At 41.7% G+C, this 27,922-nt stretch overlaps 1 long non-coding RNA gene across 1 annotated transcript; it reads right to left on the reverse strand.

Annotated features, from left to right (window-relative positions):
• Window positions 1-4,418: 4,418 nt before the first annotated feature.
• Window positions 4,419-27,823, reverse strand: LOC106735726 (uncharacterized). Its single transcript, XR_001370980.1, has 3 exons — window positions 27,795-27,823; window positions 10,901-10,991; window positions 4,419-4,451 (listed from the first exon to the last, which is right to left on the reverse strand). It is a non-coding gene; the product is annotated as an uncharacterized LOC106735726 (long non-coding RNA).
• Between the last annotated feature and the right edge of the window lie 99 nt (window positions 27,824-27,922).

The raw sequence follows: 27,922 nt of genomic DNA on the forward strand, positions 1-27,922 counted from the left end.
CCCTCTTTTTAAAATTTTAATGTATTATTTTTTTAAATTTGCCATAGGACACGTGCACTCACCAGAGAGAGAGAGACTGAAAGTAAGAAAGTGAGCTGCAAAGTCTGGGACTCAAACCACGGCTGGCCACATCAGAGTACAGTGCCGTAGCCGTCATGCCACCTGCTGGTTCCATGTTATTCAGGTTTTCTACAAAGAATTTGCGTTATCTGTGACATCAGAAGAAAATAGGTTTTTATTTTTTTAATTATTTAGGCCCTGGGTTTAATACTATGGTGTGTAAAGCATCTATTCTTTTTTTTTTTTTCAGGCAACCTCCAGTGAAATAATTACAGATGATGAAATTTTTAGAGGACTGTGGGCTCCCTATGTGGTAGAAAGGACATATATCTGTGTGATTGTTTCGTAGATGACATTAGGTGACCACAGCGAGGAGTACACCATTAGCCAGTGGGACCTTTATTATAAAATTCTTAGACTGGGGCCAGCAGGTGGCGTGGTGGTTAAGGGCACTGGACTCCTACATGGCCGACTGCGGTTCAAGTCCTGGACCTATTGGCTTACTCTCTCTGTTTCTCTCTACTCAAAGTTGAAACATAATGATAAGAAATAGATACATTTTTTTTTTAATTCATAGGCTTACTTCTCAGTCAAGGAAATTTCTAATTCGGGCACAGAAAAGAAGGGGGAAGAGAAAAGAGAAGCCCAACTAGAGGAAGAAGGAGCTAAAGAGTGTTTTGCCCTAATCGATGGGGTGCCACAATGTTAGCTATCAATGTTAGCCTATCAAAACGGTAATGACACATATGTGATAGGCACAAGGGAATCATTTGTAGAAGAATGAATATTTTGGGTATTATTTCAGCTTTTAAAAATTTATTCCATTTTTCAGGGGGAACATGTTATATTTCAAGGAAACGTCAGCTTTAAATGTTGACCCACTGAATGTTTCATCATTTCAAATAACTGCACCAAATCCAGTCACTAAGTTTTTCTTTCATTGAATAGACACTGACTTCTAAGTCAGTATATTTGAGAACTAACAGGCAAAGAGAAAACTCAGCCCTCTCCTGCCACTCTCCCATGTTCCCAGGCCCAGCACGCTCCGTATTTGCTCCGTATTTCGCTGCCGCAGTCCAAGCATTCTCCACATACAGGGCCGGCCCTGGCTGCATTCCTCCCTCAGCAGCGCAGGCTGCAGGCCTCTCCTATTTCTCCCCGGTGTTTTGAAATACATGCTGTGAACTCCAGTCTCGTAAATAAGTCTTTCTATACATACACTAAGAACTTGATAGTAGGCATCTGAGTTTTCCTTTTCCATTCCCCAGCCAGCTTTCCTAGTGGTGCCTCACTTGCACTCATACAAAATAGATGCAGTAATATCCTTTTAATTGTGGCTGTCGAAAACATATCAGTCAACTTTTACACGAATCAAGCGTATTTAGAGGCATCCTGCTCCGTTCTAAAATTAGGTCAGTGCATCCACAAAATGCTGTCTATCTCCCGAGGCCCTCCATGCCCAGTGCCATCTGTGTTCTCCTGCCCCCAGAGCCTCCCCCTGACATTTTCCTGCTTCTGTATTCTTTTCTTGATTCTCTTACTGTGGCGCTGTCGGAGAATAGCAGAACCAAGGAGAGATTCTATTAATCGGGATAAGCAATACCAGGGACTGTAGTACCGAAACTCCAGCTTTCAGTGGCTCAACTTAACACCACATTATTTCTTTTTCTTTTTTGATTATTTACTTATTTATTTTATTCATTCACTTTAATTTGACCAGAGCGCGACACATGCAAGAGAAAGAAAGAGAGAGAGAGAAGAAAGCAAGTCACCAGATCCAGGACTCGAACCATGGTCAGCCATGTGGGAGTGCCAGCACCCCAACCCCCAAACCTGCTGGTCCCCATCACCAGGTTATTTTTTATGCAGTGCCCATTATTCCTTGTCTGCAAGCAATGCCTGTCTCCTGGCTCCTTCTATCCTGTGGTGGCCCCATCTTTTAGGCCCTCAGAATCCTTCCTTTTTAGGGTAGACTGGGAAAGAGAGGGGATGGAAGCTTTCATGGACCTCATTGTGATCACAACTACAAGTTCACTGGCCAGCACTCAGTCACATGGACTGTCTAGATGCTAGAGGGACTAGGAAATGATCTGAGCTGTGTGACAAAAACAATCTCTCCCACATGCAAAGCCTCTCACTTCTTTCTAGTCATACTGTCTCAAGCCAGTGCGTGCTTTTATGTACACACCTCTCTAACCCTCTCAGTCACCCTGCGGCCCACTCTGCCTTACCGCTCTGGCACGACCACTTGAACCCACAGCGAGTTATCTTCTCACAATCTCCGTGTGTGTTACACCCTGCTACCTTAAGTTCCAGGTAGGAAATAAATGCTTTCTAAGTTCCTATCTTTAACTCAGATGGTGTTAATCCTTTCGATCGTTTTGGATCTTTGTCGGGAATAAAGACTGAGGGGGAATCAAGCAGACAGAATTGTCACCAGCTACCATAAGAGACCATGTATGCCAAGTGTAAGAAACATGGCCACAATAAAGAAAATAATTCTAGAGGACAGGGAAGTGGAAATAAGAAGTTACACTTTTTCCTAGAACCTAACAATGATTTTTGATAGTTGCATGTCTGATGTCTTTCACAATTCCCTGAGATAAAAAGATAAATCCCCAGCACTGAAACGCTGAGCCTAAGGACAGATCTAGAGTTAGAAAGGAGAACCTAGAACAAGCTGCATGTGGAAATAACTTGCAATTTTCAGACCTGAGGTCACTGACCCAAAAGACGAGTTAAAATATTATGAAAAACAATCTTTACACTAAAAGTCACTAAACCAGTTTTCTTCTCTCCCCAGAAACAAAAGAAAAAAAAAAATCCACCACGCAAAGACGTCACTGCTTTCTCTGGAACCCAGAGTCATCCAACACACTGCAGGGGAAAGAAAAAATTAGAGGAAAAATATTGCTGAATTTTTTTAGTCTTCGCATGTATCCACCCAGTTAATCATAAGTGGCAAAATTAAATGCTCCTATTTGACTTAATTATGATAATAAGGACACATCATTATGTTTCTGGCCATGGTACAGTTTTTCTAACATTTTTTTCAGGCATATTAACTTTGATTTTTATCTCTTATGAGAGTATAACAGTCTATTTGATTTGAATTGCCCTATTGTTGTTGAAACTATTTTTTTTTAAGAAGAATTATTCTAGGGACCAGTGATGGCATAATGGTTACATCACTGGACTCCCATGTAGTTGACTGCGGTTCAAGTCCTGGACCTGGCAGCCTAAAACTCATGCCAGGCACGTGTGCATGCATGCTCAAAATCTCAAGAGGAGAATGGAGGAGAAGAAACTGCAGTGTGGTTATCCCCCCTGGGGGTGATTTCTCTTTTTCTGTCTGTCTTTCTGGTGAGTGCATGCACCCTATAGCAATAAAATCTCACTCTACAAAAGAAAAAGAAAAATTATACTAAAGCTTTACACCAGGTCAGAGTTTTCTGACTGGATGGGGTAACAGTAGGTGTGATCATTAAAAGTGACACAATAACTTAGACCAGAATAAAAAATGTCCCAGTCTTTATTACTTACAGTAAATTATAGATTATTCTTTTTCAAAAGGGTAAAAAAAGAATCTTGTGTGAGTAATAAGATAACTTTTTGCACAAATAACCAATAACATGAGTTAGGCAGATGTTGTTTATAAATCCTACTTGTGCCATTTTTCTGGGAAATTATTCTATTTAGGAAAATGAAAATCATTCAAAGTGCAAAACAATAGATTGTGAGACCTTATTATAATATACAGGAGACAAAGTTCAAATCCCTTCTAAGTCTAAACTCTAAAATCATGAATGTGTCACAGTTGGATTCTTCTGGTTGCAGAAAAGGTCTACTTATAACAAGCCTCGGTAATAAAGGGCAATTGACAATTTACTATAAAATTATGGGGTCTACCATGGAAGCTATGGTATTCTTACCTCTTTCTGGGTCTTCCTCTTTTTCTGCTGTATCTCTGCACTTCCAGTTGATATGGAAGAAAATGACTGACAATATAAACCAACACATCCTCTACTCAATAGAGTACTCCCACCAAGTTCCACTCCTCAAGTCCTGCAAATGCATCTCAGATTGTTCCAGTTTGAATCCAGTTTTCAACCTATAATCCACTCAAGGCAGTGCATTTCATATAAATGGCGATCAGAGTCTTACTGCTGGTGCAGTTCAAAGAAAATGCAGTCATCCCTTGGGATCCTCTGGGATGGGTTCTAGGGATCTCCACTCATACCAAGATTTGCAATGCTCTAGTCCCTTGTATAAAATGGCGTAGTCTAGGTGTTTGTGCCCCAAATCCTGATGAGATGAAAACATAGAGGAAGGGAGATTGTAGCATGACCATGTCCCATGGGAGGTGTTTCCTCTTTCTTCTCTTCCTGTCTCTGGCAATTACAAAAAAATTATTTAAAATCGTTTGCACATAAACTATTCATATTCTCCTGTACACCTTCAATCATACATCTCTAGATTACTACCTAATACAATGGAAATGCTATGTAAATAGTTGTTATATTGTATCATATAGGGAATAAGAGCCCCCAAAAAGTCTGTACATGATCACTCAGTACAGAGGCAATTTTTTTTTTCTCAAATATTTTTGATCTGCTGTTGGTCAAATCTGTGGATGCAGATCCCACAGATTTGGAGCACAGACTGTGTAGAGCAATAAAAAAGGCAAGAACAGTATTACTATAAAACCAAGAAAAGTAAGCTATTACAATGACTAATGGCCTACTTTAACGACTTCAGTTACAACTTTTTATTGATCTGACTGGTTAACCACCCAGTTTGATAGCAAGCCACATGCCCTCACCATGAGCTACTTAAAGATTCAAGTTAAGGTATTTATTCCATTATTGGCTTCCACGGACACCTCCTAACCTTGAGGAAGACTCCCGACGACATCTTAAGGCTTGCATAGTCTTACTCTTGCTACCTACCCAATCCTATATGCTTTTCAAGTTTTTTGTTTTGTTCATTTTTGCCAGAGGGCACATGTACTTGCAGAGAGAGGGGAAGAAGGAAAAAGCACCCCCCGAGGGAAATGGTCATGCTGCCATCCTTTCTCCTCCATTTCTCCAACCCATCGGGAACTTGGCCACATGGGCACACATGCCTGACACGTTTCAAATCACTGGCATGTATTTCAAGTCAACCAAGATTGTGACTGTTGGTCTGCCATATGGGATCTGGATCCCTTAATTACTGGGCCATGGTGCTGGCCGGTTCTTCAAGTTCTTACAACTCCAATTTCTTCCTTTAAGTTATTTCTCATTACCAAGTCCACAGGGCTCTTTTTTGGGGGAGAAGGAGAATTTATTTATATATTTTTTGCTCTCATTCTACACTGCCACACAGGCTCCAAATTGCTCAGCTTTAGGACACTCAGTTCACAAAGACCCTGATGTGGATGTCATTCCCTGGAATTCTACTACGCAGCAATCCTGTTCACCTGGTAAAATGCTGAGAGTTTTCCTTTTTTGTTCTCATTTATTTATTTATTTATTTTATTGGTGTAGGTAACCTTCTTCTCTAACCACATAGCAAACTTTGAGGGACCGAAATCATGGATTATGCTATTAATTATTTATTGTTGCATAAAGCGTTATACAAAAGTTTAGCAGCTTAAAACAGTATTTTAACTCACACGATTTCTGTAGATCAGGAATCTGGGAGCGGTTCCGTGGGTCAAGCTGTCAGCCAGGGCTGCAGACTTATGAGAAATAACCCAAAGGCTTGACCAGGCCTATAAGAGCCACCCCAAGATGGCTCCCTCAGACTGCTGTGAACAAGATTCCTAGCTGGATTTGGGAACCGCAGCTCATCACAATATGGCTTCTCTACAGGGCTACCTGGGTGTCCCCACAATGTGTCAGCTATTTTCCCTAGAGGAAGTAATCTCGGATGGAGAGAGAGAGAACGCCATGATCCCTCTTTAAGACAGTGTCCAAAGTCACACACCACAACTTCTATTCTATTCTATTAGTTGCTTCTGCAAGTCACTAAACCCAGCTCGCACTGAAGAGAAGGGAAATCAGACTCCACCTCTTAAAGGAAGGCATACCAAACAGTGTGTGGATTTTTTTTTTTTTCTTAATGAGAGAGACAGAGAGGGAGAGAGACTGAGATTTTGGCAGCATGTCCCTACATGTTCCCTGTCACAGCCTCTCAGTTAGCTAGGATCACAGTCCTGTGCCCCTGGCCTTCGCCCATTCAGGCCCTGGGGCAGGAACCAAACCTGGGCTTCCTATATGGCCCCAGTCAAGGCACAGCAGCACCCTCCCACTTGCAACCACCAGGGCTGGACCTGTGGATATACTTCTTAAACTGCCACTATATATATGTATATATATATATGTGTGTGTGTGTTTGTGTGTGTGTGTGTGTGTGTGTAGTTTTGTTTTGTTTTGTTTTGAGAGAGAGATTTTTGTGATAGGGAACATACACTCGCTAGAGAGACGGAGAAAGACAGAGAGAAAAAGCGAGAAATCATCCCCCGGGGGGATGGCCATGCTGCAATCCCCCCTCCTCCATTCTCCTTTCAGGATTTTGGGCATGCACATACATGTACCCAATGTGACTTTCAAGCTGTTGGGTTCAGAACCACAGACCATGAACCATGGTCAGCTATGTTGGAGACAAGCACCTCAACCAGCATGCCACCTGCTGGTCCCCAGAATAATCTTTTTAATGACATCTCCAGATCTACTTTTGAGCCAGTGCATCTTCATTTTTTTCTGATTGACTGTATTATATAATACTGAGAAAAATGTACCAAAGTGAGATATAGGAACAAATCTGTTCATACATAAAAATATTTGGTTTTGTTTCCAATTTTCTAAAAGAAAAAAGAAGTTTAATTTATGTTTTTATCAGTTAATGCATCATTTCCTTCCTACAATATCCATCAGTAGAGCCTTGTTATATGTTAGACACAATGACACGGCAAAGAGACACAAATTGATTTAGTGTCTGCTCATATTGTATGTGAGAGTACCTTGGAGAAATTTTAAAAATAATTTTGTCTGCATTGGCCCTGTAGCCTAGGGGTTAAGGGATCTGGCTCCCGCATAACTGACAACAGTTTGAATCCCTACTTCAGAGTCTTGAGAAACATGCCAGGCACATATGCCTGTGTGCCCCAAATCCTTGTAGTATGGAGAAATAAAAGAGAAAGGATTGTAGCATGACCACACCAAAAGTGGGTTGCTCTCTCTCTCTCTCTCTTCCCTCTCTCTCTCTGTCTCTGTGTGTGTGCATGTCTGCCTCTCTTTGGCAAGCTCTCATATCCTCTGGCAATTTATTTATTTATTTTTCCCTAATTCCCAACCCAGAAAATTAAGTCAGAGTTTCTTGGAGAGCAAAACTTGGTCTTGGTACTTTGTACAGTTCTCTAGATGATTTAAATATACAGCAAGGGACTAAAACTATTGTTTGGTTTTGGTCATTTGGTGATTTTGGATGTCTTTTCTATGGTTTGTTCTCTTCCATAAAAATCTTCTGACTGTACAGCCGTTCCCCTGTGCAAGGCTTATTGTGCAAAGATAGATTCATCTTAGACCCAAATCTAGAAGTTGATCTCCTTTTAGAAAAAAAAAATAATAATAGTCTGTGTTTCTTAATCCTCTGGCCCATGGTATATCTTTAGATGTTTGGGTTTATGGAAATTATCCCAGTGGTTTTTTTCCCCTTGTTCGATAGAGTTAATGCTCTGGATACCGCTGGCAGGGGCGTCTGCGGCTAGATTGTAACTAAATGGAGCACAGAGTTCCTCTCAGCTGGACTAGGAGCAAAACGTCAAGAGATGAGAGAGTACTCTTCAGAGATTCACGAAAGAGAGGTGTGTGGGGTACAAGATGTCTCAGAGATGTCAGGGGAGCACAAGACTATGTGATTGCCGGCTTCATGTAAACACCAGGCGTCCGGGTAAAGATGGCGGCATCAGCTTCCTGCACCCGTTTTTCTGTGTGCAGAGCTTTTCCAAAGTAATTTGTCTCCGGCTCACTACAGACTTCTCTCACCTCTGGGTGGAGCTGAGCTCAGGAAAACAAGGTAATTTTGAAAACACCTCACCTATCCCTGAAGAGAATTTCTTAAGGCCTTTTATAATCTATCTTTCTCTACCTATTTCCTTTTATACCATTCAAAATCAGACCTGCTGAATCCAGAACCAGTGGCAGCTGTTGGGGCTCGGCACTAACAGGCTCTGGGACTCAGGACGTGACCTTTCAGTGAGATCTGTCGTAACCCATGAGACATCTCTGGCTACTTTCTAATTATTTCCATTGCAGAGGGTCCTGAGTTATTTGATGAATCATGCCATTTTCATTAAAGAGTAAACCAACGGTGATAACAGACTCATGGCCACACACACAAGAATCATGGGTTCGTGACTGGGGTCCAGAGAGCAGATCTGGACATAATCACAGCATACTGTGTCACTGGCACTATGGAGTGTGAGTGTAAGGAAAGGACCAGATCGCCTCAACCACGCATTTTAGCAAGGGCTGGGATTATGGTTTATTTCCCACGAATACATTTAAAATGGAAGCTATCGGGGCCAGCAGATGGTTTGGGTCCCTGACCCAGTAGCTTGAAAACCACACCAGGCATGTGTTCCGGCTTATTGTGCAAAGATAGATTCATCTTAGACCCAAATCTAGAAGTTGATCTCCTTTTAGAAAAAAAAAATAATAATAGTCTGTGTTTCTTAATCCTCTGGCCCATGGTATATCTTTAGATGTTTGGGTTTATGGAAATTATCCCAGTGGTTTTTTTCCCCTTGTTCGATAGAGTTAATGCTCTGGATACCGCTGGCAGGGGCGTCTGCGGCTAGATTGTAACTAAATGGAGCACAGAGTTCCTCTCAGCTGGACTAGGAGCAAAACGTCAAGAGATGAGAGAGTACTCTTCAGAGATTCACGAAAGAGAGGTGTGTGGGGTACAAGATGTCTCAGAGATGTCAGGGGAGCACAAGACTATGTGATTGCCGGCTTCATGTAAACACCAGGCGTCCGGGTAAAGATGGCGGCATCAGCTTCCTGCACCCGTTTTTCTGTGTGCAGAGCTTTTCCAAAGTAATTTGTCTCCGGCTCACTACAGACTTCTCTCACCTCTGGGTGGAGCTGAGCTCAGGAAAACAAGGTAATTTTGAAAACACCTCACCTATCCCTGAAGAGAATTTCTTAAGGCCTTTTATAATCTATCTTTCTCTACCTATTTCCTTTTATACCATTCAAAATCAGACCTGCTGAATCCAGAACCAGTGGCAGCTGTTGGGGCTCGGCACTAACAGGCTCTGGGACTCAGGACGTGACCTTTCAGTGAGATCTGTCGTAACCCATGAGACATCTCTGGCTACTTTCTAATTATTTCCATTGCAGAGGGTCCTGAGTTATTTGATGAATCATGCCATTTTCATTAAAGAGTAAACCAACGGTGATAACAGACTCATGGCCACACACACAAGAATCATGGGTTCGTGACTGGGGTCCAGAGAGCAGATCTGGACATAATCACAGCATACTATGTCACTGGCACTATGGAGTGTGAGTGTAAGGAAAGGACCAGATCGCCTCAACCACGCATTTTAGCAAGGGCTGGGATTATGGTTTATTTCCCACGAATACATTTAAAATGGAAGCTATCGGGGCCAGCAGATGGTTTGGGTCCCTGACCCAGTAGCTTGAAAACCACACCAGGCATGTGTTCCCAAAATCCTGAAAGGAAAATGGAGGAAAAAGAATTGCAGCATGGTCATCCCCTCCTTCCTGGGGGAAAGGGGATGATTTCTCACTTTCCCTCTCCCTGTCTCTGTCTCTGTCTCTCTCTCCCTCTCTCTCCTACACCATGTACACTAAGGCAAAAACCTCTACAAATAAATTTGAAAATTGAAGCTATCATTGGATAAAGATAGACTGATACAAATGTGACTTTTAAAAATTATTCCTCAGGAACAGCAGTTAGTGCCTGTCCTATGTCGCTGGACTCCCATGTAGTAGACCATGGTTCGAGTCCCAGACCCGGTGACTTAAACTCATGCCGGGCGTGTGTGCATGCATGCCCAAGATCCCAAGAGGAGAATGGAGGAGAAGGGATAGCAGCATGGCCATCCCCCTTGTGGGGATGATTTCTCACTTTCCCTCTCCCTGTCTCTGTCTCTGTCTCTCTGGCAAGCACACATGCCCTATAACAAAAACCTCTCCAAAAAAAAAAATTATTCCTTATATGGCTACTGCCCCTCTTTAGTCCCTTGTTAAATAACATAATAATGCTATAATTATTGATTACCAATATATGCCAAGCCCTGTTTTATGACCTTTATATTAAAGATTCCCACAAAAAGCTATTTATTATGATTATCCCTGTTACGAAAGAGAAAACTGAAACCCAGAAAGTTAGAATCTCTGACCAATAATTATTTCCACTTCAATCTTCTCTCCTCTTTTATTTTTCTTTTTTTTCAAGCTTACTTTCTGTTCCACCTTCCTTTTTCTCTATTTTTTCTTTCCTTTTCATTTGCTGCTTTGCATTTCAGAAGCAAGAAATTCAGTCTTAGAAGTGTAAATGTTGACCTCAAGGAAAAAAAAAAAAATATATATATATATATGAGTGGACTTGAAATTACTGTTAGAAAAGGAGAAAAAAAAATAAGAACAAGGATTTACTCCTGACCCAACCCTCCGCTCTCCTTACTGGCTGCAGAAGAAGCCGGCTGACTCACCTGACTGCCAAAACAGGTTTGGAGAGGAGGGAGAGACAAACATGTGACCCTTGTGACCACACTTGCCCCACCTCCCACCCACTCAGACAGGAGGTTGGTAAACGTCACCTCTTGGATTCCGAATAGTCTAGTTCCAGTTCGGCTCTCAACACCATCCTATCCTCAGGCCACGCTCCCCAAAGAATCTGCTGCATTCGAGCTGAGGGGTTAACAGTGACATTTGTACAAATTCTTTACAAAACTTTTCTCCTGTGTCATCTCAGTTAGGTGCTTGTAGTATCTGGTAGATGAGCACTAAGGTAAAAGTGAGGACGGCGTTCCCATCAACTAGCTGGACACCTTAAAAACAAAACCAATCCTAACATCATTGTTCATTTTAGTAGTTTTCTAAGGCAGTTTCAGTAAAAACCCAAAGTCAGAGAACATGTGGTAGCACGGACTGGAGCTCTCTCTGGAGAGTCTGTCTAAAGTCATGGGTAGACTCCTCCCAATATCTGCATGTCGGACTTACTGGGTGAAAGATTTCTTCTTGGGACCTTCCAGAAAATTCTATCTCCTTTCCAGACATAAACTCTTTCTTCATAAATGGGAAGGAGTTTAAAGATACAAAAATTTGGACTTCTCTTTTTATGAAAAATGTGGATGTGAATAGAAATAATTAACCTGAGGGTTTAATTAATGTTCACAGGTAATTTTCAACCTGTGACTCTATTGGTCTCTGTAAGATTTGTCAAGAGCCTTTGTGTGAGATTAGTACACTCCCCTTAATTCCTCCTTCTAGTGGAATTTCATTTAGCCTCACATTCTCAGCTGTCCTGTACTCCTGCCAGAAGTCCCAGTCCTCCTCAGGGGTCATTTAGTGATGGTTTATCAAACAGAAAGAACCAAACACTGGAATTCCTAAATCTAAGCAGAATTTTTATCATTATATGTAAAACAAAGTTGAGAAGCCCCCACATTTCTTAGAAGTAACACCTGTTTAGGAAAAAAAAAAAAATTGGGTTTTTTCCTACTAAAGCAGATAGTTTCAGTTAGAACTCTGCTTTTGCAGATCAGAGCATTTTCATTAGTCTACATAGTAAATGTCATTCATCTAATTTTACATACATAGGGTAAACATATAATTTGTGATTTAAACCAAGACTTTTTAATTATTTTTTAAAATTTTGCTGGAAGTTGCTTATGCTTGCCAAAGAAAGAGAGGGAAGGTAAGTGCCCCCAGTGGGGAATGATCATGCCACAATGGCCTCTTCACCGTTTCTCTTTTTGGGATTTTGGACATACAGCCCCCAAAATAGGTTTTGCCATGGGTCTTTTGGGTCATGTACAGCACAGCCAGCATGTTTTTCAAGCCACCGTGTCTAGGACTTGAACTGCACAGTCAGCCATGTGAGATCTAGCCACCTTTACCACCAAACTGTGGGCTGACCCAAACCAAGACATCTTAAAGAGTAGAAGGGGGTTATACAAACCATCACAAAGGACAACAAGAATGTCCAGAGGGGAAAAAAATTTTTTTTATTACATCAGAGTATGGCAAGGATATCATTTACTTTCTTTTTTATACTGAGCAGTAAATTTGTTCTGCTTGCTTGAAAAATAATCCTACATTCTAAGTCTCAGCTAATCTGTTCTGAACCTCATTATATATTTTATTCTTGTAAAACTGAGATGTAGGTTTTCACGTATCTAAATTACCTTTTTTGTTACTATTAATTTGGTATTTTGTTGTTTAGTTTTTTTGTTACAGGGCACTTGCGCTTGCCAGAGAGACAGAAAGAGAAGAGAAAGCAAGAAATCACCTACCCCCCACTCCAGGGAGGATGGCTACACCACAATCCCCTTCTCTTTCTTTCTTCTCTTAGGACCTTGGTACACACATACACACACGCTTGGCATGTGTTTCAAGCTTCTGGGTCCAGAACTTGAACCACACAGTTGGTCATGTGGGATTTAGCCACCTCAACTGGCCCTCTTTTTTTTTTTGTTATGTCTATTTTCATTTTATATCTTTTTAAGTTATTTTATTAGTTAACTTTATTTATTATTATTATTTTCCATTTGATCAGAGAGAGACAGAGAAAAAGAGAGAAGGAGAATGAGAAAGCAAGCCACCAGGTCCAGGACTCGAAGCACAGTCACCCATGCAAGAGTTCAGTGCCTTTAACCACCATGCCACCGGCTGGCCCTTATTTATTTTTTAGAAGTTTGGGTTTCTTTTTTCCTTAGGGCATGTATGTGAGAGAGAGAGACAGAGAGACAGAGAGACAGAGAAAGACAGTGAGAGGGAAAGTGAGAAATTGCCCCCCAAGGGGGGATGGCCACACCACAATCCTTTTTCCTCCATTCTCATTTTGGGATCTTGGGCACATGTGCCCATGCACCTGGCATGATTTTCACACCAAAAGATTTCTTCTTGGGACCTTCCAGAAAATTCTATCTCCTTTCCAGACATAAACTCTTTCTTCATAAATGGGAAGGAGTTTAAAGATACAAAAATTTGGACTTCTCTTTTTATGAAAAATGTGGATGTGAATAGAAATAATTAACCTGAGGGTTTAATTAATGTTCACAGGTAATTTTCAACCTGTGACTCTATTGGTCTCTGTAAGATTTGTCAAGAGCCTTTGTGTGAGATTAGTACACTCCCCTTAATTCCTCCTTCTAGTGGAATTTCATTTAGCCTCACATTCTCAGCTGTCCTGTACTCCTGCCAGAAGTCCCAGTCCTCCTCAGGGGTCATTTAGTGATGGTTTATCAAACAGAAAGAACCAAACACTGGAATTCCTAAATCTAAGCAGAATTTTTATCATTATATGTAAAACAAAGTTGAGAAGCCCCCACATTTCTTAGAAGTAACACCTGTTTAGGAAAAAAAAAAAAATTGGGTTTTTTCCTACTAAAGCAGATAGTTTCAGTTAGAACTCTGCTTTTGCAGATCAGAGCATTTTCATTAGTCTACATAGTAAATGTCATTCATCTAATTTTACATACATAGGGTAAACATATAATTTGTGATTTAAACCAAGACTTTTTAATTATTTTTTAAAATTTTGCTGGAAGTTGCTTATGCTTGCCAAAGAAAGAGAGGGAAGGTAAGTGCCCCCAGTGGGGAATGATCATGCCACAATGGCCTCTTCACCGTTTCTCTTTTTGGGATTTTGGACATACAGCCCCCAAAATAGGTTTTGCCATGGGTCTTTTGGGTCATGTACAGCACAGCCAGCATGTTTTTCAAGCCACCGTGTCTAGGACTTGAACTGCACAGTCAGCCATGTGAGATCTAGCCACCTTTACCACCAAACTGTGGGCTGACCCAAACCAAGACATCTTAAAGAGTAGAAGGGGGTTATACAAACCATCACAAAGGACAACAAGAATGTCCAGAGGGGAAAAAAATTTTTTTTATTACATCAGAGTATGGCAAGGATATCATTTACTTTCTTTTTTATACTGAGCAGTAAATTTGTTCTGCTTGCTTGAAAAATAATCCTACATTCTAAGTCTCAGCTAATCTGTTCTGAACCTCATTATATATTTTATTCTTGTAAAACTGAGATGTAGGTTTTCACGTATCTAAATTACCTTTTTTGTTACTATTAATTTGGTATTTTGTTGTTTAGTTTTTTTGTTACAGGGCACTTGCGCTTGCCAGAGAGACAGAAAGAGAAGAGAAAGCAAGAAATCACCTACCCCCCACTCCAGGGAGGATGGCTACACCACAATCCCCTTCTCTTTCTTTCTTCTCTTAGGACCTTGGTACACACATACACACACGCTTGGCATGTGTTTCAAGCTTCTGGGTCCAGAACTTGAACCACACAGTTGGTCATGTGGGATTTAGCCACCTCAACTGGCCCTCTTTTTTTTTTTTGTTATGTCTATTTTCATTTTATATCTTTTTAAGTTATTTTATTAGTTAACTTTATTTATTATTATTATTTTCCATTTGATCAGAGAGAGACAGAGAAAAAGAGAGAAGGAGAATGAGAAAGCAAGCCACCAGGTCCAGGACTCGAAGCACAGTCACCCATGCAAGAGTTCAGTGCCTTTAACCACCATGCCACCGGCTGGCCCTTATTTATTTTTTAGAAGTTTGGGTTTCTTTTTTCCTTAGGGCATGTATGTGAGAGAGAGAGAGACAGAGAGACAGAGAGAGAGAGAGAGAAAGACATTGAGAGGGAAAGTGAGAAATTGCCCCCAAGGGGGGATGGCCACACCACAATCCTTTTTCCTCCATTCTCATTTTGGGATCTTGGGCACATGTGCCCATGCACCTGGCATGATTTTCATACCACTGAGTCCAGGACTCGAACTACAGTTGGCCATGTGGGAATCCAGTGATGTAGCCACTATGCCATCTGCTGGCTTCCCCCTCTTTTTTTCTTTTTTTTTAATTGTCAGGTGTGAGTGCCTACTTGGGGTGGCAGGAGTGGAGGACAGAAAGCCCACTCGTAAGGCATGGTTATTCTGCAGTCTCTTCTGCCCATTCCTCCATCCCGTCATGACCTTGTGTAGGCAAGTGCACATATCCAGCTGCCGGGCTGGGATTTGACTGTGATCAACCATGTGTGATCCATACCCCTTAACTAGTAGGCAACAGGGCATGCCCCAGATATCTAAATTTCTATGAATCCTTCAGAAGATTGTTTTAAAATACCTATAGTCAGGGACCAGCAGATAGTGTAATGGTTATGATGCTGGACTCCCACACAGTTGATTGCAGTTTGAGTCCAGGGCCTGGTGGCTTAAAACACACCAGGAGCATGTGTGTGCATGCCCAAAATCCTGAGAGGAGAATGAAGAAGAAGGGATTGTAGTGTGGCCATCTTCCCTAAGGGGTGATTTCTTGCTTTCTGTCTGGCTGTCTCTCTCTGTTTCTCTGGCGAGTGCACGCATACACCCTATAGCAAAAATCTCTCTCAAAAGAAAAACAACTACACTCCTTCCCATTATTTTAACCTCTATTTAAACTAGTTTATTTTGAACAACTGTGATGCTTATTTACTTGGCATATTTACTTTGGAAGTAAAGTGTCAATGTTTCCCCCAAATTCTCGAAGTTTTACCAGGACAATGGATTTACCTTTCAGAAGAATTCGGAGTATCTGAATATATTAGCAATTTACTTTTCATTATCTGGTCATCAAATTCTTACTCTCCAGCCCCCACCCCATGAGTCAGTTGACTGCCTCCTTTATAGATAGATACAGATGTAGAAATAAAAATAGAGCTAGATAAACAGGGTTAGGCTCAGAACATGATATCCCAAAGTACAGTGCTTCAGCCTGATAAGAACTTTGAACTCAAGGAGACTGGAAGGGCCTCAGAAGCAAGAAGTTCTCGCTAATCTTCTCCCACCCTTCCTTCTCCTTCCTCCATTTCTCAAACATATCACACAAACTATAATTCCTCTTTCTGAGGTAGGTCTTCTTTTCCACAGAACAACTGATAAAACCTAAAAATGTCACTCTCGGACTTCTCTCCTCTGAAGACCTTCATGCAGGTGTCCGGTCCTACACTCTGAGGAAGAATCACTATACAGGAAGCCAAGAAGAGTCTGAGCAAACAGGTCTTGCTAAGTTCCCCAAATGTATTACCGTTAGATCACATTCTTTTTTATCCAATCACATTTCTATGTGGTTTTCATTCTTCATCAAATCCAAGCACAGAGTTTGCACTGAGTCTTTGGGTCTTCATTTGTGAGGGCCCCACGTCATGTAAAACTTTGATGAAATATATCCGTTTTACTTTTCTCTCGCTAACCTATCTTTTGTTATTAGAGAGTTAGTTATGACACTCGTAATTGGTGGTGAAAAGGTGCTACCTTTTCACTTTCTGCTCTGTTGGTTTCTGGCACCCAGTGTGGGCTAGCTGAGAGACTTTCTTACACAGAGCCTGTAGATGAGATCCTGGGATGACTGACAAAAAGCAGACAGAAAGATAAGACTGTTTTTTTTAGTAAGGTCAACTCTCCTGTATCTCTGTCTCTATGCCCAATTAAGAGTATAAAGTAAAAAACAAACAAACAAACAAAAACACTTTTTCTTTCCAAATTCAGATTTGCAGGAGAAAATACTTTGGATGGTGACTCTTGTGTAAATTTTGTGGATGTCCATTTGGTTTTAATCCTTTAAATAAATTTTCTATGTTTTTCTCTAGTTAATCTTTTTTTTTTTTTTTTTCATATAGAAGTGTTCCTCATGGACCCTGAAATGGTTAAGGAAAAAATATTATACTTTTTTTTCCCCTAGTTCTACAGCTAGGTAGATGAGAGATGACTTGAACAGGGCATAATTCAAACACACATACACAGAGAAAACTGGTTTGAACATTCCAGATTTTACGAGGGCTCATTAGGGTCCAGACAGTACTACCCAGTAAAATACGGTGCTCTGCACGGCACAGGGAAGACTCCCTCCCTGGGAAAACTAATACCATTTGCCCTTGACCAGAGGCTGGCTGAATGCTGAGGGTGGATCGCGGCGTCGGGATCCTGTTGAGGGTGCTGTTTCTCTCTGGCTTCTCACTCACTCATGGAAGAAACAAATAAGCTTTTTTTAAAAAGGTCTCATTTGACTCTACTCTCATTTTTTTTTTCATAGTTAACATGATGTGATATGTTTATTTTTCTCCTGCTGTACACATTTTAAGCTTTCTAAAATTCTCTGGAATTAGATGAAGTACAAACAAATGACCAATACGAGGTTACAATGGTGGGAAAGATAGTGGGAAACTTAAAACTGGGAAATTCAGAGTTTTAATCAACGACTAACTGGGGAAAAAGATGAGCCAGCACTTAGCACTCACAAGAAATGGAGAGGACGTTTAACCCATGGAGCTTCCAGGCTGAACCCTGAGATGTTCTTGACTTATCTGCCACTGTCCTCCCGCCCCCATATTTGAGTTTAAATTATTTTCCCTTTCTACACTGGTTAACATGGTTTATACAGTTGCTTCAGGTAAGGGCACTAACAATTTCTGGAATACTTGCTCTCTATTAAAAGTATCAGCCATTTGTGACCATTCCACTCCAGAATCTAACTTATTGGCATTGGGAAGTCATTCTGAATTTCTAAATGGACAATGACATAATGTAATATACTTTATTACATAAGATTAAAGATTAATTTAGCAACGAATAAAATGATAATAGCTAACATTTGGCTTGTTCTTACTGGGCACCATAAGTATGGGATTAGATGGCACAGTAAATACACTTTATCAGGGGTCCCCAGCTCTCTAGGCTGGTCCAGGTCCTGTTGGGAGTCCACTCCTCCTCTCCAGCTGTGCGGCAGAGAGTAGGTGGCGGATGAGCCAGGGAGGCTTCATCTACGTTTGTAGCCACTCCCCATTGTTCTCACTGCTGCCTGGGCTCTGCCTCCTGCCAAATCAGTGGCAGTTGGATTTGATTGGATTAGATTCTCATGAGAGCATAAACTCATGAGATTATTCCATTGTATATTGCAATGTGGTAATAGCGGAAATGGGGTGCATGGTGGAAGTGGAGTACATGGTGGATGCGGTCCACTTGGATCATCCTGGACCAATCCCCCATCCCTGTTCATGGAAGGACTGCCTTCATGAAGTGGGTCGCTGGTGCCAAGAAGATGGGGACATGTGTACTGTACCTTCCAAAAAAACCCATGTGAGATAGACAGTTTTATCATCTCTATTTTCCAGGGAAAAAAAAAAACTATTTGTATTAAAATATCTTGCCCAGGTTCATAATTATAAAGGGGTGGAGCTAAGAGTCAAACCCATGATGTTTAGCTCTCAATCTTACCTAATTATGCACCAGACTACTGAGACTACACGGACCAGGCCATGATAAAAGCAGGAAAACTATGGAAGAAACTATTGCAATATTCCAGACAGAAGAGGATGAGGCACGAGGAAGGGAAGGGAAGGAAGATGTTACAGAAGAAGAGACAGGACGGTCATGTTCTCTGGATTTGTTAGATTATGAAGAAGTCAAAGACATATTTAGCTTGATTAATAGGAAGAATGTGGCTGGTAAACACCGAAAAGATTTTTGCTGAGTGGGGGAGTAATGCCTTTTTGGACATTTTGAATTTAAAGGCTATCTGGACTTGTGGCTGGACAGTGGCATCATGGTAAAATGCAACACTCTGCAAGGCTGACTCACATGAGAAGGTTCTGAGCTTACATCAGAGAACCTCCCTAAATTAACATACTTAACATACAGGACCAGCAGTTGGCGTAATGGCTATGTCGCTGGACTCCCATGTAGTTGACTGCAGTTCGAGTCCTGGACCCGGTGGCTTAAACTCATGCTGGGCATGTGTGCGTGCTTGACCAGGATCCCCCCCGGGGCATGATTTCTCACTTTCTGTCTCTCTATCTCTCTCTGTCTGTCTGGCGAGCACACGCACCCTATAGCAAAAACATCTCCAAAAAAAAAAAACAACATACATGTTAAGTGTGTAAAGCATGTAGGTGCCTATGGTCTGGGACTGGCTGATCTGGGATTGGATCTCAGCATCAATACCCTCTCCTTCTCCTGCTCTCTGTGTCTCTCACTCATGGAATAAATAAATAAATAAAATTGAAAGTGAGTATGGTGGTATGGTGGTTAAGGCATGGGACTCCCACATGGCTGATCATAAATCAAGTCCTGGACCTGGCAACTGTTTTCTTCCTTTCCTCCCCCACCCCCTTAGTGAGCACACATGGCTTATAGTAGATTTTTAAAAATAATAATAAATAAAATTGAATAAATAGTTCTTTAAAAAATAAAATAAGTGATCAAGCAAATAAATAAATAAAGGATATCTAGAAAAAGCAAAAGAAACTGGTATATCAAAATTGTTTGCAATGTACCAAATAAACAATGTAACCAAATAAACATTTGCTATATTTCTTCATCATATTTCACTTCTCTCAAAAAACACATTAGTGGGACCAGCAGTTAGCGTAATGGCTATGTCACTGGACTACCATCTAGTTGACTGTGGTTCAAGTCCCGGACCCAGCGGCTTAAACTCACGCCGGGCGCGTGTGCTTGCGTGCCCTAGATCCTGAGAGGAGAATGGAGGAGAGGGGATTGAGGCATGCCATCGCTCCTGGGGGATGATTTCTCGCTTTCTATCTCTCTGTCTCTCTCTGTCTTTCTGGTGAGCGCACGCGCCCTATAGCAAAAACCTCTCCAAAAAAAAAAAATTAGTGTAATCTTAAGATATTTCTGTGATGGGCCTTCACTGAGAGGAAATCACACTGGTGAAAAGTATAGGCTGTCTATTAACAAGAATCATAAAAAACAAGTAGAATTTTGTTGTAAAAATGAAAATAGTAGGGCTGGCCCTTGGCCTGGTGGTTAACAGAACAGGATCCTACTTGGCTGACTATGTGGTTTGAGCCTTAATGGCTTAAAAAATGCACCAGGCACATGTGCATGTGTGCCCCATATTCTGGCAAGATGAAGAAATGGAAGAGAACGGGACCAGCAGTTGGTGTAGCGGTTACATCACTGGACTCCCACATGGCTGACTGCAGTTCAAGTCCCAGACCCAGTGGCTTGAAAATCATGCTGGGTGCATGTATGTGCATGCCCAAGATGCTGTAAGGTGGAAAGAGAAGGGATTGTGGCATAACAATCCCCCCTCAGGGGTGATTTCTCACTTTCCTTCTCACTGTCTGTCTCTCTCTCTGGTGAGCACATACACCCTAAGGCAAAAAGAGAGAGAGAGAGAAAAACAGAAAAAAAGAAGAAAGAAAGAAACGGAGGAGAAGGAACTGAGGCATGACCACACACACTCCATTGTGGGGTACTATCTCTCTCTAATGAAAGCATAAGTCCTCCTCTCGAAAGGGAGAGCGAGAGAGAGAGAGAGAGAGAGAAAAAAGACAAGAACAGACTCTTGGGAACTCAATTTGTTGAAGATCATGGATTGTAATCAGCCAATCTTTTGTGTTTCCTTGACAACCAATAATTATCAGTCAGAGGATCATCCCTAATGAGGACTTTGATCCCGAGGCAAGGAGAGCTCCAAGTGTACAGATGTGGAGAGAAGGAATGAACGAGTGACAGAATGAACGAAGGAATGAACGGTGGATGTTTGGATGAATGGATGATCTACACATTTTAAGAAGAAAGAAATTCTCTCCACCTGGAATTTTCTTTTCCTGCTATTCCATTAAACCATATGAGTTCTTTTGTTTAAAACATTATTCAAAACTAACCTTTAAAAAAAATTCTGAGTGGAAAATTATTTGCCTCTACTTCCTTTGGTTTGAGCTATTTGGTTTGCTTTTTAAAGCAATCTTTAGAACACATTAGTGTGGGGCCAGCAGGTGGTGTACTGGTGTAGTCCAGTGCACTGGACTCTCACATGGAAGACTGTGGTTTGAGTCTCGGATCTGGTGGCTGAAGAGTCACATGGGACACGTGTGCATAAATGCCCATGATCGTAGGAAGAGAATGGAGGGGAAGGGATTGTGGTGTGGCCATCTGGGGGTGATTTCTCACTTTCCCTCACTCTGTCTCTCTGGCAAGCACATGCACTCTACGGGAAAAACCTTAAAAGCAAACAAACAAAAGCACATCAGTATAATCTCAAGACATTTCTACTAAAGGCCTTTAGGGACCTACGTTTTTCAGGAACTACCACTGTCCCAGAGAATTAGGCAGCAATTTTTAGTGTATTCAGAAACCCCTGCTAGGCCATATTTTATAGTTCATTGGGCAAACATATGTTGTACACTGTATGGGTCTTCATATTTATGTGAAAGTTGGCTTTTTTTCGCTTTCGTGAGAGCAAAAATTTCTTTCTGCTAACTAAATCTTGACAGGTACATTTTACAATTTCCAGAGGCATTTTCAAGTTATTCTTTCCAGACAGACATTAATTTATCTAGTTTATTGAAGGAAAATTATAATTCAACTCCAAAATAAGACCATCATGTTCTTTTCATCCTGACAGATTCATACCCACTAGAGTATACCATCTTCAATAAAAGGTGACCAACTCACTAGGTCACTGTGAGGCTTAATGAGGCTTTAGTAATGTGTATGCAACTATTCAAAGCTTATTGGAAAAGTGCTATGGCGGCCATAAAACGTTGGTCTTAATCTATTCATACACCATCTACAAATCCACTTGCATCAACCTAGCTTCTTTTAGAAGATCGTGTGGGACTGTAACTAGCTGTTTTCCCAAGCAGGTCAGCATGTCCTTGAGGACAGTTTTGATTATGGCCGATGTGACTAGATAAGAGGTCCTTGAATAGTAATATGACTCAAAATCACTTAGAAAGTCAGACCCCAGCTCTAGAGCTTCCAATCCCACAGTCCTAGTCTGGTGGGGACCTGGGGATGGGCTTCCCATCAAGTTCCCAGGTAAAGGGAATCCTCCTGGCCGAGGTACCACACTTACAGAACCCCTGCCTTGGGGAGAGCTTTCTCTCTCCGGTGACACTGACCACAAATGCCTCTAAAGGAAGCTGTGAGAACTTCTCCAGACGGGCTTAGATGTGGTCATTTATAATTAGATATATGGTTTTGTTTGTTTGTTTGTTTGTGTTCTTATTGTTTACTTGTCTGGAAGGGAGCTGTGAAGAAAAAAGACCACTTCAAATAGTCTTGTCTGTGAACCAGCAGTTAGCGTAATGGCTATGTCGCAGGACTCCCACGTAGTCAACTGCGGTTCGCGTCCCGGACCCGGTGGCTTAAAACTCACGCCAGGTGCGTGTGCGTGCGTGTCCAAGATCCCAAGAGGAGAATGGAGGAGAAGGGATTGCGGCGTGACCATCCCCCCTGGGGGGTGATTTCTCGCTTTCTGTCTCTATGTCTCTCTCTGTCTGGCGAGCACACGCGCCCTATAGCGAAAACCTCTCAAAAAAAAAAAAATACTCTTGTCTAGATCTAGTATTATTTGGTTAAATTTCTATGAAAGCCTACTTCTAAGTTCAGTACTGCTACTCTCACAGCCTCTCCAAAAACACAAACAAAACAAAACAAAGCAAAAAGTCTAAAATAAATGTTGTGGTCTCTCACCAGCACTTAAAAAGTTAACACCACCGAATAGATTCACTCAGGTCAGTGGAGGGTAAAACCAGCATTTGGAAATGCTGTGAGAACACAAATAGTTTAAACTGTAGAAGAGGCCTGAGGAAATTACAGAGGGAAAAACTTTCCATCCAAGGTTCCAGTTGCCAAGGAGTTTGTGTAGGTTGCTGGAGACCTCACCCCGCCATGGCTCCACTGTGACTCACTGTGTCCCTGGGAAGCCTCGGACTCAGCAACCATAGAGAACTCAGAAAGGCGGCTTTGATCTCTCCGGGATAAAATGCTCCAGAGAGCCTGGGTTTCTAAACACGGATGTTTCTGATCAAATAGCACAGCCCGTCCTGTTCCTAGAAGTCAGTCTGGCCCGCCTAGGTGGGAAGGTGGAGATTAAAGAACACTCTGTAATGGGTCCCGGAGCAGCAGCAGAGGAGGGAAGGTCAGGGACACCCTCAAGTCGGCTTAGAGGACTGGCATGGTCTGGTCCTTCAACGTCACGCCTGCTACATTCCTGGCATCCAGTTCTGACTCTTCTCTGTTAGAGTTTGGAGGCCTCCTACAGGTAGAAACCGCCTCGCAGACAAAATGGCTTTAAGCTGGGAAGCTTAAATACGTTAAATATGTTCACATTTTACCCTCGCAGGTTCAAATCCAATACAAACTAGGAGCAAATATTGTGTTTTGCTTTTCCCCACAGAGAGGAGATTCCCAGTGCTGCAGTGCTTAATCAAACTCGTGCTTAGTTTTCTCACACATCAATATACATACATATAGGGGCCAGCAGGTGGCGTGGTGGTTGAGGCACTGGACTCATAGAAATAACTTGGGGTCTTGCTAAAAACTAGAATTTGGTTCCATAGGTCCTGAGCTTCTCCATTTCTTTCTTTCTTTCTTCTTTTTTTTTGTAGAGGTTTTCGCTATAGGGTGCGGGCGCTCGCCAGACAGAGACAGAGACAGAGAGACAGAAAGCAAGAAATCACCCCCCAGGGGGGATGGCCACACCGCAATCCCTTCTCCTCCATTCTCCTCTTGGGATCTTGGGCACGCATGCACACGCGCCCGGCATGAGTTTTAAGCCACCAGGTCCGGGACGCGAACCGCAGTCGACTATGTGGGAGTCCAGCGACATAGCCATTACGCTAACTGCTGGTTCCCAAGCTTCTCCATTTCTAATAAACTCTCAAGCAATGTTGATTCTGCTGCTCTGAGGACTGGGCTTTGAGAAGCAAGGGAATTTATTTTCAATTTTTGCTACTCAGTTAAATCAGCAGGAGAGACTGCTGTTTTTGTTTGTTTGTTTTTTAGAGATTTTTGCTATAGGGCACGTGAACTCACCAGAGAAATAGAGAGACAGAAAGTGAGAAATCACCCCAGGGAGGATGGCCACATTGCAATCCCTTCTCCCCCATTTTCCCTTTGGAATTTTTGACACGGATGCACATATGCCTGGCATGAATTTTAAGCTGTCAGGTCCAGGACTTGAACCGTGGTCTACTACATGGGAGTCCAGGACATAACCATTACACCATCTGCCAATCCCTGATTGCTCTTTTTTTTAAGATTAATATCCAGGTGTCCAGAGATTCAACTGGCCTGCAGTGGGGCCTTGCATCTTGTAAACACTTCCCAGGTGATTTGTTATGCAACCAGGATCTAGAAAACAGATCACATTTATGCTTTTCTTACTGTGAGTAGCAATTATTAATGGGTCAAAGTCAGAAATAACATTTAAACATATAGCCATGTACTCAATAGCAATGCCTTGGTCAATGTCAGACCACATATACAAAGGTAGTCCTCTAAGGTCGTACCATATATTCTAAGTGTGTAGTAGGCTATTCCATCTAGATTTGGGTAACTGCACTCCTTTTTTTTTTTTTTTAAATAAGGTTTTTGTCACAGGGCTCATGCCCTCATTGGAGATAGAGAGAAATTGTAAGAGGGAAAGTGAGAAATCACTCCCGAGGGGAGATGAACATGCTGTCATCCCTTCTCCTCCATTCTCTTCCTAGGATTTTGGGCATGCACAGTCTAATAACTGCAGTTCTTTTCTTTTCTTTCTTTCTTTCTTTTTTTTTTTTTTTAGAATTATTTATTAGATTTTATTTGTTCACTTTTTATTTTAAATTTGTCCAGAAAGGACAGAGAGAGAGATAGGGAGAGAGAGAGGGAATGTGAGAAAGCAAGCCACCAGGTCTGGGACTCAAACCATGGTCAGCCATGTGGGAGTGTCCAGCATCTTAACCACCACACCACTTGCTGGACCCATGACTGGAGTGATTTTCAAGCCACCAGATCTGGGACTCAATCTGTCATTGGCCATGTGGAAATTCAGCACCTTCACCACTATGCCACCTGCTGGCCCTTATGAGTATGCTCAATGTTCACACATGATAAAATCATCTAATGACACATTTCACAGAGTGGATATATCCCAGTTGTTAGACAACACGTGACTGCATTGTTTAAATGAAATAGAATAAAGCAGAACAGAGCAGAGCACATTATGATAGTGTAAGCAGTATTTTGTGAAACTTTCATTTATCTATCTGTGTGGATATAAAACTCTCAACAGGGAACCAGCAGCTATGTCACTGGACTCCCACGTAGTCGACCGCGGTTTGCATCCCGGACCCGGTGGCTTAAAACTCACGCCGGGCGCGTGTGCGTGTGTCCCCAAGATCCCGAGAGGAGAATGGAGGAGAAGGGATTGCAACATGACCATCCCCCTAGGGGGTGATTTCTGGCTTTCTGTCTCTCTCTGTCTGGCGAGCGCACGTGCCCTATAGCGAAAAAAACTCTCAAAAAAAAAAAAAATACCTCTCAACATAAAATATATTTCTGAGGATTACAGTTCAAAGTTATGAAAGTCTGTTGCAACTACTTAACTCTGCATTGTAATGCTAATGTAGACAGACAATATGTAAATGAATGCACATGCTGTGTGAAATTTGTATTTTATGTAATTATTATAGGTTATAAAATGTTTTCTCTTGATTGCTTTTTGAACTCTTTTTAAAGGTAAAACCATTCTTGGGACCAGCAGATAATGAAGCAGTTATATCACTGGATTCCCACATGGTCTATCACGGTTCAAGTCCCAGACTCAGTGACTTGAAAATCATGCCGGGCATGTGCACATGTGTGCCCAAGATCTTGGGAGGAGAATGGAGGAGAAGGGATTACAGCGTGGCCATCCCTCCTAGGGGGATGGGGGATGACTTCTCACTTTCCTTCACACTGTGTTTGTTTCTCTCTCTAGTGAGTATATGTGCCATAAAGCAAAATCCTCAAACTTCTACAAAAAAATTTACAAAAAGGTAAAGCCATTCTTAGCTCCTGGACTCACAACAACACAACCGTCTGGCCTGTTCGGCCTGGGAGACTTATGTAGGTTGTTGACCCCTGACCTACACTGAGATATGTTGTTTCCACCCTCAACTTCATTTGATCAGTGATAACCAATAGCTTCATGCTTGGTCCCCAGATAGTCTCCTATTGAGATTGGTTACATCATCCTTTGTATTTTGAATAAAAACACCTGGTTTTAGAGGTGAGGCCTTTCATGGTTGTCAGTAAAAATAATACTGTTATTGTTAAAACAAAGTAATATTTTGGGCTTTAAAAATCTGTGTCAAAAGCCTGTGTTCGGGACCAGCAGTTAGCATAATGGCTATGTCACTGAATTCCCATGTAGTTGACTGCGGTACGAGTCCCGGACCCAGTGGCTTAAACTCACACTGGGCGCATGTATGTGTGTGTCCAAGATCACAAGAGGAGAATGGAGGAGAAGGGATTGCAGTGTGGCCATCACCCAAGGGGTGATTTCTAGCTTTCTGTTTCTCTGTCTCTCTCTGTCTTCCTGGCGAGCACAAGCAACCTATAGCAAAAACCTCTCCAAAAAAACCCAAAAACAAAAACAAAGAAAAAGAAAAGGCCTCTGTTCAATATGACAATGTAGTTTTGCTTAGACAAACTGAATAACTGGATAGAATGCGTGTGTCTTCACACCTCGGGAGCAGCACTGCACTCTGATAACGAAATCCCCCATGCCTCCATTAATTAATTGGCAGTTTCTCATACGAGTATGTTTTTAAAGGTTGTGCTTTGCAAGTGAACAACTGATGACAAATAATCATCAAAAGCAAGTAAGTTCCTTGTGGGAAACATGATTCTTTCTCTTAAGACACCTTTTGTTCTTGAACAGAAAACTGAACGCTTCAGTGGAAGCTGCCGTGAAAACATCCCTCCCTTTTCTCAGTTACTTGGCATATTGTACATTTGGTAGTCACCTGTAGGAGCACATTTTGAGCTGCTCATGGGACTAAAATAATGAAAGTAATTTGGGGAGGATCAGCTCAACAGCACAGCAGTAGCACGCTGCTCCTATGATGCCAGATCCGTGTGGCAGATTGCGGGTTCGGTTCCCTGGTTGGCCTGTATGTGCTGGGCTTGTGCACCCATAATCCTGGCTGGTCAGGAATGTGAAAGATTGCAATGTGAGGCCCCATTGAGGTTAGTTGTCTTTCTCTCAGTCTCATTCCCATGAAAAAAAAAAAACCAAACAGACTATGTATCTATAGTCATAGAAAGAAGGCTGGCCCTGTAGCACAGTAGTTAAGTGCTGTGCATCAGAAGCTGGATCTCACATAACCAACCATGGTTTGAATTTTTTTATTTATTTATTTTTATTTTTTTTTAATTTATTTTTATTTTATTTATTTATTTTTTTTTTATGGTTTGAATCTTATACCTGGAAGCTTGAAAAATATGCTAGACATATGTGCATGCATGTCCAAAATCCTGACAGGAAGGAAGAATGGAGGAAAAAGGATTGTAGCATGGCCATGCCCCCTTGGAAGGCTCTCTTTCTCTCTGGCCAGCACACATCTTCCTGACAAGTAAAGGAAAAAGAAAAGGGAAAAAAAAAGTGGGAGAGGCTGTTCTACTTATTTTGGACACAATAATCAAGACTTACTGAATATCCACTGTTGTCTGGTACTCTGCTCAGCCCTTGAAGATATGGCAGTTAAAAATACAAACCATGACCTCTGAACTTTTGGAACTTTCAAGATTATAAGCAGATAATGGCAGAGGCAGTCCTCA

This window comes from Tupaia chinensis, unplaced genomic scaffold (assembly GCF_000334495.1).
Source record: "Tupaia chinensis unplaced genomic scaffold, TupChi_1.0 Scaffold000498_1, whole genome shotgun sequence".
Lineage (NCBI taxonomy): Eukaryota > Metazoa > Chordata > Mammalia > Scandentia > Tupaiidae > Tupaia > Tupaia belangeri.